General features: G+C 45.2%; 1 long non-coding RNA gene across 1 annotated transcript; it reads right to left on the bottom strand.

Annotated features, from left to right (window-relative positions):
* Nucleotides 1-2,010: 2,010 nt before the first annotated feature.
* LOC144953824 (uncharacterized) lies at nucleotides 2,011-11,729 on the bottom strand. The gene is made up of 6 exons (XR_013640910.1): nucleotides 11,605-11,729; nucleotides 7,163-7,244; nucleotides 6,134-6,262; nucleotides 5,891-5,995; nucleotides 5,584-5,688; nucleotides 2,011-5,020 (listed from the first exon to the last, which is right to left on the bottom strand). It is a non-coding gene; the product is annotated as an uncharacterized LOC144953824 (long non-coding RNA).
* Between the last annotated feature and the right edge of the window lie 398 nt (nucleotides 11,730-12,127).

The raw sequence follows: 12,127 nt of genomic DNA, 5'->3' as shown, positions 1-12,127 counted from the left end.
TGATTTTAAGCTTTCGTGACTGCAGGAATCCATACACTTTGCTTCTTTCGGTAAAGTCACGTAGGTAGAATAAATAATAGATCACGACGTTTCGATCGCAACACAAGCCATCATCCTCAGGTGAAACAGTCTAGCGAGAGCTGCCGAGGCAGGAGAAAATACAGTAAAATATTGCCTATATTTTTTAACCAAAGAGTATACATTACAATAGCTCTTCGATTTAAAGCTTTAGTGACTGCAGGGATTCATATTCTTGGTTCTTTCAGTAAATTCACGTAGAAGGGAAATAATAAAATAATACATTTTAAGTGGCGTTTTTTTATAAGGCATAGAGAGAGACAGAGAGAATTGTATTGTTTTATTTTTATTATTTCCCTTCTCCGTGACTTTACCAAAAGAACCAAGAATATTACAATAGCTTTTTACACTCGTATTTAACAAAAACCCATAATATACGCAACGAGCAGCTTAGCGTTTTAAAGTCACGATTTGAATGTTTCAGCACCGTATGGTGAGCATTCGGTGCACTGCATCCAGCATTGGATTGACCATGGCGGATGATGATGAACGTGATTGGAGCTTAGTCAATGGGGCACCATGGTGGATAGGAGATGTTAACTACCTCGCCTGGTATGCAGGAGGTCGTGGGTTCCACCCCGGACCCTGCCAGATGTTATTTCTCTCGCCTGCACATTTAGAATTAACATCAAACGTTTAGATTATTATGGGTCTCTATGGTGCTACGTGAGTCTTAGGATCTCAGTGCTCTCTATGGGTCTCTGAGTCTTATGCGTTTTGGCTACTGCTATACATTTCCACGCGATAAGCCACTTGGTTGAGCTATCATTTGTGATGGCCAGGTCGCTTCTGATAAAGAGTCTGTTTAGTTCAGTGTTTAAGTTGTATTTTAGCCTTACTTGCTAAAAGAAAAAAAGTGTTTGTTGTATTTAATTTCAAACCTGTTTATCCCGATCGTAGGCAGCAGAGGGCAGTGTAGATACGCCATAGACTTGCACAAAGACAAAGATCCCCTGTGTAGCCTTATATAGTAGGGGCACATGCTGTTAGTGAGTAGCAACGCCCAATGAAGGTCGGACCGGCACACGAGGGGGTGGGTGGCCAGCACCACGCACGGCGGCCTTTGTCTCCCCAGTGGGGATTGCTTATTCACACCACTGCACCAAACACTCATTTAGTATAGTATGTACGTATTTGGTACTTCTTTTACACCATATGTAACTAATCATAAAGAAATTAGTTTTCAACTAGATGATGATGTAAAAGTGCAGCATAGCTCCAGTGGCTTCCCAATACAGGAGGAAGAGCGTTCCAGACGGCCGCAGAAGCAGCGCATCAGAAAGCGCCACGTGATGATTCAATGACTGTCTTTGTCCTGATGGTTACCACTCATCCACTCACCCATTCACTTACCCACTCACCCATCCACTCACCCACTCACCCATCCACTCACCCACTCACCCATCCACTCACCCAACCACCCACTCGCCAACCCATGTGTAATATGAGGCTATATCCGGCTCACTGACGTATCACAACTCGTCATGGTGATTGGCTCTGCCGGTCCTGGTTTACAGCCAATGGGGGGACGCCTGGGGGCATGGCCCTGACGTGATGGAAAGGTGACAGCTATAAGGATTGGTTCTGCTGGCTTTGGCCTCAGCCAATGGGGAGATGAGTCAGAGGCGTGGTCCCGGGAGCTGACAGGGAGCCTGGAAGATTCGATGCAGGCTAACGAGGATTGGCTGAAGCGTACCACGTTACCCGGGTATTAAATAGGGGTAGAGAGGAACGACACGTGGTCAGAACGGGAACGAACGGAGAAAGGGGCCACGCGGGAGCGGGGTTCCGAGTTGCCACGTGGCAATGCGTCTCTCTCGGTCTATCTCGGTCTATCTGTCCACTTCACGTTGCCTATCAGCAGCGTGACGTAACTGTAACCTAAGTGAATAAAAGACTGATTCCAGAAGTCATCTCCAAGAGCTTTATTACACATGTATGTATGTATGTTGAACATCTTTGGTACCGTACGTAGCCAACCGTGCTAATCGGAGGTGTGGGTGATGGACCACAAACTAAACACAACAACAATAAGCAGTTCTAAAGAAATTAGTTTGTCAATCTTAGATGATGATGTAAAAGTGCATAGCTCAAGTGGCTTCCTAATATTGGAGCGTTCCAGATGTCCGCAGAAGCGCATCTGAAAGCGCCGCGCGATGCAGTGACCACCGTCTTTGTCCTGATGGTTAGCCACTCCCCCACTCAGCACTAACCCACTAATGTGCGTCTGCTTTGTTTTACTTGCTTGGCACCATACGTAGTTGTGTGAAGTAACATTCCAGACGGCCACATCATCACCAAAACCACCGTCAACATCCCCCACTTCTTCATGCAGGCACCTCCTCAACATCACCACCATCATCCTTCGCAACACCGTTTGTAGTCAACCGTGCTAATATGAGCATCCCATGTGAGTGAACTGTAGTTGAATAACTATTCAAGCAAGCTTTATTCATAGAAGCATAAAATACTTTAAAACACGGCATAAAATTAACAGTGATCAGAAATCCGACATTGAGGAAATCGTGAGATATACTGCGGAAGTGCTACACAAGGTATGGGTTAGCTAAAACTAAACTTTTTAACTTGACAGGTAAGGCCCCACTGAGCTATACGTAGCTATTTTTCAGAAGCGACTCACCCAGCACAAATGATAGCAGGTCAACGCAGTGGCTTATCACGTGGACATTTATAGCGGCAGCCAAATGCTCTAAACTGGTTTTCATAAGATCACAACTCTACACACACACAGCTCAAAATGCTCTATCACTCAATGTGGGTTGTGAGGAGAGAGAAGGTGTGTGTCTATGGACCAATCCGATTATTTCGCTGCTGCTATACATAACGTAGATACATCCGTGATCTTAAGAGTTATATATATTTAAACGCGTAGTAGAAGCCGGGCTTTCCCGACCAATATTATCCATGAGGTTTTTTTTTTGTTGGGTTAGATAACATAAATATAAATGCGTCGTTAAACCCGCCACCACTACAGCCAATTAGTAAGGTGTTTGTCAAATAAACAACGTGCCAATTAATTGTAAATATGACGATGTAATCAAAAATACGTTGCAGAAAAAATACCACCACTATAAAACGTGACATTTTAAGTGTGCAACATTGAGCATCACATCTGTGTGAATGTTGTCCATCACAATCAGGTTATACCTCTCGCTACGGGCGACCCCCCTACACCTACGACCGCTCGCTACTGCATGGACATCTCATTTCCTCTGCTCCAGACGTCATAGCGAAAGGCGAAATAAATAAATATTTACAAAGAAGTGAAGAGCGTAGCGAAAAGACAGACGCTGCTGCTGTGTTCGCTCTCGGTGCAGCTGCAGACAGATGGGCTATAATGTAGAGTACTGTACATACGCATTCGGCAGAAGAGCAAAGCAGCGCCATCACGCGACGAGTTTGCGCATCATAAGTGCAGACTCGTCGCCTATACAATGCACCACTATACACTACACAACGAGTCTGCACATGATATATACCACCGATTTATATACAAGGGCTTTGATGGGGTAATTGGTAATGGCGCGAATAATACAGATCAAAATATAGTGAATAAAAATATATTATAATTGTGTGGTGGTCATGATTGACACACACGCGCCACAACCAGGGGGAGGGGTGAAAACTGGTCCAGACCGGTCGGGCCAACGGCGGTTGGAACCCCTCTGAGGGGAGGGGGCTGGCAGGAGCTACGATCCCCCAGAGCCCCGCCCCTCAGGGAGAGAGAGTATATAAGGCGGGTCCCTGAGAGCGCGAGTCAGTCGTCTCAAGCCGAAGCCAGAAGCCGCCTGAAAAAGAAGAAGACCCTGGACCCCAAGCCGCCGACGTCCTTCTAAGGTCCGGGGCTCAGTGCTGTGCCAGTGGTCGTGGGGTCAGGACCCCGAGGTTCCCTCGGCCTGATGCCCTTGTGAGGGCCAGGTCCGGACGGGCCAGTGGTCAGGGACCCACCGGGCCAGCGGTGGGTCAGCCTCCCCTAGGTTTAGCTAGCCGGAGGGATAGAGTAGGGAGAGTCGTAGGTACGATAGCCCGGAGGCTGTACCTCCCCAGGTTGTGGGTGGAAGGGGCCATTACCCCTTTGTGTTAGGGATTAGTGTAAACTGTTTGCTAAAATAAAGCGTTGCCTCTACGAAGACTCCGTCTCCCTCCAAGAACATTACAATTGCATAAGTACTTTAGTCATAAGTGCATTTTAACCGTTCTCACTAAGATATAATCGTTCCCATGAATCGTGATGATCGAATTGCCCGACTTCAGACCTTTAACGTAATATAGCTAGGAAGACCATGCTGGCCAACTGGAAAGACCACGAGCCCCCATTCATGGAAACAGTGGCGTAACACACGTCCTGCACATGTTGAGCATGAAACATCTGAGCGGCACGTTGAAGGGAAAGGAGAAGGAATTTGAGGGCGAGGTGATGGTCACACCTTCGTGGTGAACTTAAGATAAGCCGGTCGGATCGGATAGCTGGCAAACAGTGACCGGAGGGGAGTGGATAAAAGGGAGAGCGGTTCTTGGTAAGGTATGGGGATGGTATAAATGCACAAAATGTTTTGGGGTTTTTTCTTTATCCCCCCCCTGCCCTTTATCCCATTTCCACCCTCCCTGATACCCTAATCTTCCCTCATTAAGTTGGTTTATTTATTTATTTGTGGAATGTTTCTCTGGTAGTTTCTTCTATAAACCAATTCTTTACATTTGATCATATTGACAAGTCAAGCGTGATCTAAATGCAGATCCTATGCCGGGTCATCGTCGATAGTTTTCTCTTTTAGTTGGCATTGTTCTTGGTCTTCTCCCTGCTCATTAAATGTTTCTAATTTATCTCTTGGTTGTGGTTGTTGCACTGTTCCGTTCTTATGGACACCGTTCAGACAGAGAGACTTTACTTCTTCCAGTGCTTTCTTTCTGCTTGCTGCATCTGGAGAGAGAAAGAGAGTAGATTTAGTGGAGAGGGCTGTAATATTCATCAAGATTTCTTCACATACACGCGCATTTTATTTAAGCCATGTCAGGGCCCATTGTGACAAGGCATGTCTTTTGCAAGGTAGCTCTGTATGTATGGTGAACTTCTTTAGCACCGTGCATTGCCAATCGTTGGTTATCAGAGGTGTGGGGGAAGGACAATAAACCAAACAGAACAGCAACAATCCAGTTAAGTTCTATATAGCCAGTAACTATTGATGTACATTCTAATAATGTTATAACGTCTAAATGGAAAATGTATTTCTTTAGAACTGCTTTCTGTGTTTGTAGTTTGCTGTCCTTCTCCCCGCACCTCCGATTTGCACGGTTGACTACGTGCGGTGCAAAATAAATTCAAACATCCTAGGATGGCCACAACTGAAAATTTAGCGTATATTTTGTCAACTCTACACTTGTGCCTATAATGTTTAACATTTAAATGTAAAATATCCTTCCTCCACAAATCCAGCTATGACAACATCGGACAGTAAAAACAGCTTTACAAGTTTAACCTCTTACCGTTACGTCGTCGGCGTCTCCACCAATAAGCGAGATAAACAACTCCACCAAAAAATGCCGAACCTAGAACGCCAGCCGTAATAGCAGCAATGATGACACCAACGTCTATGAAAAATACAGATAATGCAATCATTTTTAGTAGCACTAAGGCATGATACTGTTAAATATAACTTGGACAGTAAATGGATATAATTTTTAAAAATGTAGCCTACAACACTGTACACATATCCACGTACAGGACTGTGAACACATCAGTATATGTTGCGAATAAAAAAACAATCAATTGAAATTGGTAAATGGCTCTCACGTGATTCCTCCTGGCAGGGGTCGCCGTTTTCCGGTCGGTAAAATCCAACATCGCAGACGCACTTCCTATTTTGGGTCGCTTTGCAATCTTGCTGGATGACCTCATCTGCCAGGAACAAAAACGGGCATTAGTTCGGAGACACAAGTGTGAAGGAGGTAGTCGAGTTACGTCAGATACTCTGCAGTCAGAATTTCATAATTTAGTGGGGAAAAATTACTTTCACTTCTCGGTACTGGAACTCACGTTGGCCGCAGACTGTGCAGGTTAAGCACCAGGTTTCTTGGTTGTCCCTATCTGTGTACTTGCCATCGAAGCAGGACAGGCAGTGGGCGTACCCACCATCTGTTGAGCAGTCTTCAATCTTGAAGGTTCCTAGGAGATTGGGGGGGGGGGTGAGTAGCATGAGGTGAGATTCAAGGGTAATGGTAGAAGGGGGTGAGTGCATGGAGATTCTTAAAAGTTGGATAAACTAAACTCCTAAACTTTTTAAAATTTTACGATGTAAGGCCCACTGAGCTATTCACAGTTGATCATTGATTATCCAGCACATGACTATCCAGCTTCCAACATCCGGTGGTCCTGGGCCGGTCTGGCAAAACCACTCCAAAAACAGCACGTATATAGATTTTTCGTGACTAATAACTCCAGTAAGTAAAAAACAACATACTGTGATCTGGAAAAAAGTGTGTAATTCGGCATTCGCATCAGTCCGTCAATCGTCAAACACAAGTTGTTGAAATAAGAGCGTAGTACTACGTACATCACCCCATGCAGTCCTCATTGTAAGTATGGTACAGGAAATACAGTTACTTTTTACAGTAGAATGTTTATGCAATTTCATATAGTCAAAAAGTTTAAAACACAAAGAAAACATGCAAAACACCTGAAAGCAATGTTATGCAAGAATGTGCAAAACTAATCTATTTTAAAGAATGGTGTCATGTGGCGTTTTTGAAAATCCGGCTCCCCCCCCCCCCCCCCGAAGCTGCCAGATAATCGATGACCTGGCCACATGATGGCCCAACGAAGTGGCCTATCATGTAGAATGTATAAAGAAACCAAATACTGGAAACACGTGACGTCGATTCTAAATGTGGAGGGGAAAAACCGAAGGACCCGGCGAAAAATCCATGCGACCACAGGGAGAGAGACACGCCAACTGCAAATATACAGCAGGTGTGAGGGTCGCGTTCAAACTCACACCCTTCTGTATACCAGGCGAGATAGTTAACATCTAGCCACCGCGAGGCCCCAATAGAATACGAAACTCACCGGCATCACAGAGTAGACAGCACAGACCGGAACTCGCTCTGTATTGTCCCTGGGGACAATCAGCCTTCGTGCCTGAACACAACTGCGTACACACACACACCATGAGGGCAGAATTACTTAATTACGGATGAAATTCGTCTTTGTCACTCAAAAAACAACACAGCAGTAGATTTTCCTCCACAACACAAATAAGCAGCCGCTTATACGGAAACCAACTGACGTTGGTTTCCGTATCTCGCGGAGGTGGCCAGGTGACTCGAGAGTTCAGAGATGCCGAGTGGGCACCGTCGAGATCCTTGGTTCTAACCTAGGCTCCAGCTAGCTATGGATTAAGCGTTTAAGAGCTAATCCATCCGTACACCCCCTCAGGGTCGTTAAGATCTGCAGACTCCGGCCCTTCTTTGCCGTACCTCAATCCCGGCTGCATTCCTGGAGTGAGTGGGCCACTCGATGCGTCTGCACCTCGGTTTGTGGAATTCCCTAAAGTTGGAAATTTGTTCAACCGATAGTGTGGATCCTTTTAAGTCGCGTCTTAAAACCACATCTTCTTAAGTTTATTTATATGTAGCTCTCCGTCTTGGCCTTTTCTTAACCTCAATCTTATGCAGCGCCTTGATACATTAGTGGAAGGTGACTTGCAGATAAATGTAAATTATTACGTGGTACAGTCGCACCAAAACACTAAATACATTGGTCAGTAAGATGTATGTATATTTAACTTCTTTCGCACAGTACGTAGGCAACCGTGCTAATCGGAGGTGCAACGATGCCCACAAATGCTCGCGTATATTTACATAGCCACACCCACTCAACTAGCTCCACCCACATGGTGAGTGGTCCCCTCTTTCTGGCATTATTTCTGCACACGAGTAAGATTTTTTACTTCTGTAGATCTGTTGTAGATGCAGAGCAGCAACTACAAATTCACATTCGGGTGGTCAAGCCAAACAACCGCGTTGGAAGCAGCAGAGTAAGTCGTATCATCGCTGTGATGTCTCCTTGGTATTTTTTGATCGGGGCATTGCGTCGTGTGTTGTACGGTGTCTGTTCTAGATGATCACAGTCGCACACTACTGGAGAGTTATTAATTTTCCCTTTGTGCATCAGGTACCCACATCTGCCATGGTTTGAGCAGTGGACGTAGTTTAGGGTGGACAATGAGCTTTATGGAAAATCAAAACCAGCAATCGTCTGCAATGAGTCTTTCACAACAACAAGGCAGTGTTTGTTTGCGAGTTCTTTTGAACTCCGTTCAGCTCTCCATGCTTCATCGAGGGTTGAACTCGCATTGTTCAAGGTTAAGCGCACAGGTCCAAAACGGCTCGCTGTGTGACTTCAAGCGATGATGAGGTCCTGATGAATGGGAGGCGACTGTTTTCCTCGAATCACAGGACTTCCCGGAGGGTTGCAGCTTTGCGGTGGATGGACAGGAGAGATGTGGTGACAGCACAGGCAGCCAGGGTGTTGGGGTCTACTTGAGTGCTCCTGCAATACAGGCAGTCCTCAACTTACGAACATCCGACTTACGAACACCCGACTTACTAACCAGGGCTCAGGAATGGAAGCCATTTGTAAGCCGAGGAGAGGCCTACACCACATTGTTCAGTTGAACATCATCAAGTCGAGTGGCGAATACTTCTGATCCATACCGGTGCACCGTATTCGGCTACAGAGTACAGAAGCGCCATAGTCAATATCAGTAGCACTGGTGCTGATGTTCCCCAGCTTCTGCTTCCAGTTTCTGGACCAGGTTGACCCTTGTTTGGGTCTTGGCGGCTACCTTCAGGTGGAAGGTTAGTGTATGGTCCAGCTTCACTCCAAGATAGGTGGGAGTGTGCTTGGCACTCCTCTTATCAACATGAAATGCAGTAACTGTTGTGGGGATTTGGCTTGAGCTTCCATTTCTACGAATATTCCCGCATGGTGTTTAGGTCTTGGTTCAGAATGCATTTGATGTCTTTTAAAGTGGCTGCTTGTGTTGCCAGGCCAAGGTCATCCACATATCAAAATTTGCGTGACCCGGTTGGCGTCATGTCACTCGTGTAGACATTGGAGAGCGTTGGCGCGAGGTCCTGAACCTTGTGGCAAATCCATTGTTGAGGATCTGGGGTGAGCTGGCTTTGTCCATAACAGGCGTATTGTTCCGAGACAAGGAATGGTCCTTGCGAGCTTCAACATCAAGCCGTTAATCCAGACTCTGCCATAGGCCGATGACGAGTCCACTAAGGTTTTCTTCACGAGACGACCATCATCAGCACAGAGGAAGTGAGGGAGGGTCTGGCTGCAATGAAGAAAGGCTGCCAGCAGAGTAGGTATCCCCTCAGAATTCCTTCATTACTTAAACCCTAGGGAACTTTAGTGGCTGGAAAACATGTACACTAAAAGCACAAACATGTATCCCTAAAGGATATCCTAGTCTGTAACCACGGCCGTAATTTTAATATATATTGGGGGGGACACATCCCCCCCAACATTCAAATATGCTCAAAATGTCCCACCCAATATATTGCTGTAAAATACATTTCTGTTTGTATGATTGTGGTTATGATTGTACTTTATTAATCCCTAATCTCATTACATACAATGAAACAAGAAAAGGTGAAAAAGAAAAAAACAGAGCAATGTAATACAATACTATGAGACATTGTAAAAAAAAAGTCCATCCTATGTGTTAGTAATTTTTTTTTTATTTTAGGGAAGAAATGAGTTTTCAAATTTAGATAATTTTTTTCTGGGGGGGGGGGGGCCCAGACCCCCTGGAAGATTTGTTCCCCCCCAATGTTGACTCCATGGCTACGACCTTGCCTGTGACTCAAGAAACCGATTTTGAAAATACTGTTATACCCCAGCAGGATCACCAGAGGTCGCTGTTATCACATTCGTGTTATAACAGCTTTTGTCTTTCTCGCAGCACGCTCTTAAATGTAACTCGACGTGCTTGGAGCTTTAGGAATGTAATTAATATTACTCGCCACAATTCACTTATTTATCCAGGAGAGCCACATTGAGTCGTAGGACAGTGTTTTTTATGCAGAACAAGTTGCATACTGCCGAGGTATATCCACCCTTGCAATGATACAAGACGCAAAGTGCACCGTATGCTCACGATTGTAAGACCCACTTTTTACACACAGTGCTTTCCACAAATTAACCATGATACCTCGCAGCTGATCTCGTCAAGGAGCAGAAAACCATCATGCAACACTCCACTCATCCTCGCAACACTCCACTCATCCTCGCAGCAGCGGTTTGGCTGGCCATCGAACAAAGACGGTGACTGCATCATCGCGCGGCGCTTTCAGATCTATATATATAAAAGGGTAATTTGTGAATGTGTGTCTGTTCGAAATGTTTAGCATACTTCCCGACATGCAACAAACTTGAAATTTGGCATGTGGGCAGCTTCCAGACTACACAATGCAAAAAGTAAAAAAAAATATTTTGTATTTTTAGAGGGGGGGACGCAATAATGGATATATTTTGCACGGCAAGTGAGTGGTGATGTCACCCGCATGCGGCAGCGTCACGCAGTGTGCCTGCTGACGTCACGCATCCCCCCCCACCGCGTAGGCCGTGTGTTAATCCAAGACGAGAATCCAAGTCCCGGGCAAAGCCGGGTAGTAGTGCTAGTGCTCTATAAACTACACACTACACTACTATACACTAGCCAACTATACACCACTACTATACACTACACTACTATACACTACACTACTATACACTCCTATACACTACTATACACTACACCACTACACTAAACCGCTCTACAAATACTATACACTAGCCTACTAAACACCACTACTATACACTACACTATTATACACTACACCACTATACTACTATACCCTGTGCTAGTTTAGACGTCAGTTATGGAACTAAAAACTTTGTATTCACAATCATCAGAATATTTAGATACTGCAGGAGAAATCCGATGAGCTATGAAGCTCTTTGTTCATAGATGGTCCCAGTAGAGATCAGAGCGTTGCAACAACAAACACGACAGGAGTGCAACAGTTTCGGAAAGGTAAACAAATCACTAATACAAAAATATACAAAACTAAACTATGTTAATTTTACCAGGTAGTAAGTCCCCACTCAGCTACTGTGCAGTAGCTCTTCGTTCAGAAGCGACCTGGATATCATGTAATGATAGCAATTCAACCCAGTGTACGTACGATTCTTACTTCAAAGTCTGACTTGGTACAGTTACTCAGACTCATCACACGGAGACTCGCACACTCCTACATGCACAGAATCCTAGAGACAAACAGACCCACAGATATCCATAGACTCCTAACACAGAGACCCACAGACCCACACATAGAACCACAGACTCGCAGAAACCCACAGACTCATCACAGAGACTCGCACAGAGACCCACAGACTCGCGCAGAGACCCATGGACACGCACAGCCTCGTACAGCAACACACAGAGGACTCACCGCCACCACCACTAGTAGAACAGTTGTGATGTCCGGCAGTCGAGTCATTGTTATTCCTTGGAGTCACGAGGCCATCATCGTCAACATCACAGTTGGTGGATGGACGATGAGGGAAAAAAATGGAACCACCGAGGCAAAATGAAACTGAGACGTGGCTGTCTTTATACTTCAGAAATGACACGTTTAACCACACCCACCCATCAGCATCGTCACCACACCGTACCAGTCATACTGGGGATTCACAAAGCGCCTTCTGGTGAGCTGTGTTAGTTCAAACGCCAGTGAGGGAAACTAAAAAGTTTTTCTTCAGAATCATCAGAATATTCATATACTGCATTATAAATCCCATGAACTATGAAGCTCTTTGTTCACCGATGGTCCCTGTAGAGGGCACGGAGGTCAGAGCGTTTCAACAACAAACACGACAAGTGCTATGAGATCTCTTTTACCAGTGGCAAAATATAATAGGTTTTTACCCTTTTAACTGGTACAAAACTGACACCTTGATTCAAGGCATCATGTT

This window comes from Lampetra fluviatilis, assembly GCF_964198595.1.
Source record: "Lampetra fluviatilis chromosome 45 unlocalized genomic scaffold, kcLamFluv1.1 SUPER_45_unloc_2, whole genome shotgun sequence".
Classification (NCBI taxonomy): domain Eukaryota; kingdom Metazoa; phylum Chordata; class Hyperoartia; order Petromyzontiformes; family Petromyzontidae; genus Lampetra; species Lampetra fluviatilis.
This window is presented reverse-complemented; position numbering and strand designations above follow the sequence as displayed.